The following is a 4,296-nucleotide window of genomic DNA, read 5'->3' as shown; positions in this document are numbered from 1 at the left end:
AATCTCATCATCAATGAACTGAGCTAGAGTGTTACTAGTGAATTCTTTCTTATATATATATATATATGTAATTATTTGACCGTGTCAAATTCAATCATTGTTAGGTCCAATTGAGAGAAAATGGCTCTGGCAAAGATACCCAAGATCTCGTGTTTAAGTGTCATGACCCCGTCCACTAAAATCACCACTTGTTTTATTTTTTATTTAAGGTACCATCGGACATTAAGTGTGAGCATATCTTTCAATTGGGATTCAAACATAAGTTCATCATATTATGAAAGACTAACTTTTTTTAGCCATCTCCAATCCTCATTGGTAGAGCCAACACTTGTTAGTATTAGTAAAGTATCACTCGTCTATCATATCTGAACTAGTCGCCATTTGATTAAAACAACCATAGATAATATAATACATGCATGAAGAGTGCATCGTGGCCATATGTAAATAGGGTCATATCTAGTCATCAACCCCTTTACCTTATTTAATTCAGCTCCTTTCTCGATTTGCCTTTTCCGATCCATCATTGTTGATCTGTGATTACAGCTCATCAAATGCTTCCTTCAGTTCCCAGATTGATGCCACAGAGCTACGAGGAAAAGATAATCAAATTTAGTGATATGCAGAAGAGTCTTCCTCTCTCAATCCTATCTCTCTCACACACACAAAATTGATTATTGAAAAAAAAATAATTAATATAATTGACTATGTTATATAGTATAATTGATTAATAAAATTGAGAATCAAATCATTAAAACCATGATTTTATAAAAATATAGCCAAACACTCTATATATTACATGTCAAAATCAATTATAAATTCAAAACTATAATTTAAAAAAAAAATTATCCAAACACCCTTAAGGTTCATTTGGATATTCATAGGTGTCATGCCCCAAAATATGGAAATAACCGGCATTAGATACATACCAAAACACACATCTCTTAAGCTTAATTCAAGAAATTTTTTATTTTTATATACTTTTCACTTAAATGAATCCTTAATATTTTGTGGAAATTTCAGAAAAATTTCCCCAAAAATGAAATTTCTTGAAATTCTGCAATACAAATTTTCAAACAGATATTATAAAAATTAGGAGCTCAGCTCTTTCCAGCCAATAGACAAGGTATTTAACAAAATAAAGACCCTAATCATAGCCTATGTGGAGCACCTATAATATTATTTATAAAAGTATAATATATAAATTAGAATTTTACATAAAAAATAGAGATTAACCAAAATAACGTCTCAACTTCAATTAAGTAGCAAAATACCTTGAATGATTTCACGAAGATACAGGCTATCTGAAACTAAAAATATTTTCTGGTGAATAATATTCCAACCATAACATTTTGCAAATTCAAAATGAATAAACTACAACATATATATAAATTAAAGAGAAAACAATTCAATATAAACAAGATTGTAAGCTCGGAATAAAAGTTTTATATAACTTTAATATCAAGAAACTTAAAATTTATAATAATAAAATAACTTTAACATTTGATCTTGATAATTCAAAATAATTAAATAAATGCATAAATGAAACTAATAACATTTGCTAATTAAAAACAATTAAAGTGTGAAATCATCAATTAATTAAAAATTTAAATTTCTAGAGATTTATCAAAATAATTCACAAATGTGGACACACAGTTTACGAGGGTAAATAATCAAACGCGGCTAATGCAATGAAGACAAACGTAGACACACAATTCAGGAGGGTAAATAACCAAGTATAGCTTAAGCTACGAAACAAACGTGGATACACAGTCTATGAGAGTGATACTAGCCAAACATGACTTAAGTCATGAAACAAACGTAGGTGTTAGACTTATGAATAATAAATGTGAGAATATAGCTCATGAAATTCAAATTAGCCAGGCATTAACCATGGCGCGCCAAGGGCTAACAAAACTATCGTTAGCAACCAGTGTTCTGTATCAAATTCCCTCCAAATTCATTTTCAAACATGAAAGAAAATTATCACTATTAAAATATAGTTTTCATTCTCAAAGTTAAATTCACATGAACAGTTTTGAGCATTAAAAACTTACCAAAATAAAATTTCATAACTAATGTCCATGTTTGGCATTTACTGAGTAACCCAAAAATAACCAGAGTTAATAAAAATAATCTCATTAATTTTGAAAGTATCCTTCTTAAGAAAAAAAATATACACATGTCATAATTTAAATATCTTTCAACATCTCTTTATAATTTTCAAAGATAAAGATAATTTAATTAACAAAGTATTAAATATGTAATATAATTGTTATTAAATGATCTATGTAAAAATAATATATGAAAAAAAAATTTTATTGATAAATCAGTTGGGATGCTATTCACTTACTTGGTAGATCTTCGAACACATAACTTAGTTCCAAATTAGCCCTTTTTGCAACGACAACTCAAGGTACTTAAATTTTTATTGTCCAAATAATACTATAGTCAATTTTCTGCATACGTTGACAATCCAAAATTTACAATCTAAATTTATTGAAGGATAAGAATAGATATTTTTTTTCTCAACAATTTCCAAACATTGCATCAATTATTTCTTAAAAATTCCAAAGACTAACATACCAATAGCAACCTAGCTCATGAATCACCAATCAAAATATCTATTTCACAAATCTCCAACTTCTGCCTCAACTTGCATTATAAAGCGTCTTTTATAATATTTTGACTAACAACAATACAATCATCACAAGTATCATGCCACAATATGTTAGATCCTTCTAACAAATATTTTTCGAACACCTTGTAGGCACTATTTTCTTTTTTAAACCATGATACCAAGTTCTCTTCTCTTTCCATTTCCCAATAATATATAAGAGGATTTTATAAGATTTCCTACGATTTCCATAAACTTCCTTCTAACATGAATACAATAAATATATATTTATAATAAATTTGAAATTACCCAAATTTTATTACTCTATTAATCCAAAATACTTCTATAACCCATTTTATCAAATACCTAAAGTGCACACCAAAAATGAATCATAAAAATACAATTCCGTATAAAGTAGAGCATGATTCCATGGTTGGATGGGAATTTGTCTTCCTTTAAGGAGGGGTTCCCTAATTACAAACTAAACAAGTTCATTTCTATACTAAGATAGTAATATCGACTGTAACTCCAATTTTTAAGGGACCTATTGGTAATTATTTTCCCCCTTGCCGAAGACTTCTATGTAAATCTCCCTAAAATTGAAGTCTAAGTATATCTCTTTGTACATACACATACAGAAAAACATTTAAATCTGTACAGAAAAGGAAAAAAAACCATTAAATTTGCAAAGAAGGTCAAAGTCAACACACACACATTTACCCTGTATTATAACTGATCTTGAGGACAATGTAATCTCGGTGTTTGGAGAGGAGCTAATTGGGAGCAGAAGGGAAGGAGTGTTTGGGTTCAATGGCCAAAATCAGAAACGGAACTGCCTTCACTGGACTCGCATTGTACACATATGCTTCTCAAAAGAACAAGTAAATCTTTTTTTTTTTTTTTTAAGAGCAAACCTAAATCTTTCACAGCATAAACTACGACTTACTACAAGTTGCAAAACTTCAGTTTAATTAACTTGAATTTCTCCAAATTATATCCTACCCGCATAATAGTCCCAATTAAGGAGGAAATTAAAAGCACAAATCAGCCATCACTCCAATCATCATTTACGCACAGCTAACAGGGGAAAGGAAGTGGAATCTCAACTCACCAAGATAATTGAGGAACGAAAATGAAGAAGGAAGGAGAAATTGAAGAACAGAGGAGCTGTGTTTACCATCAGAAATGCTGCAACAGCAGCGGAGTCCAGCCAAGACGCACTAGTGACGGACACAGCAGCGATGCAGAACATGTAGAGGTCTGGTCAAGTTGCTACTTCAAGAGAAAGGAGAAGGCCTGGCATCGAAACAGAGGAAGGAAGAGAAAACTTAGCTGTTACACAAAGAGATGAAAGGCAAAGGACCGACGGCGAAGCGGTGCAGCGGCGGTCACGGCGCCTACTTACGCCCACGCCGGTGTTGAGCTACAACCCGAGAAGGACAGCAGAGGACAGAGGTTCGAAGCTTCTGGATACTCAAGACTCTTGCTCTCTCAATCATCACCTAAAACACGATCTAAATTGAGGAAGGAAAGAGGAAAAATATCTGATGGTATTGGGGTAAAAAGGTAATTTTTTAAAGGCTGGAGCAAAATGAAAATAAGAAAAACAGCTAGAAGGATTCGAACAATGAACCTCTAGATACAAACTAACAATAATTTTCACTAAATTACCAATCCATCTT

General features: G+C 31.3%; 1 long non-coding RNA gene across 1 annotated transcript; it reads right to left on the bottom strand.

Annotated features, from left to right (window-relative positions):
• Positions 1–316: 316 nt before the first annotated feature.
• Positions 317–4,089, bottom strand: LOC129287894 (uncharacterized). Its single transcript, XR_008587836.1, has 2 exons — positions 3,792–4,089; positions 317–586 (listed from the first exon to the last, which is right to left on the bottom strand). It is a non-coding gene; the product is annotated as an uncharacterized LOC129287894 (long non-coding RNA).
• Positions 4,090–4,296: the final 207 nt, after the last annotated feature.

The sequence above is a fragment of the Prosopis cineraria genome, unplaced genomic scaffold (assembly GCF_029017545.1).
Source record: "Prosopis cineraria cultivar Desert tree isolate PC_DT_omini unplaced genomic scaffold, ASM2901754v1 PC12, whole genome shotgun sequence".
Taxonomy (NCBI): domain Eukaryota; kingdom Viridiplantae; phylum Streptophyta; class Magnoliopsida; order Fabales; family Fabaceae; genus Prosopis; species Prosopis cineraria.
This window is presented reverse-complemented; position numbering and strand designations above follow the sequence as displayed.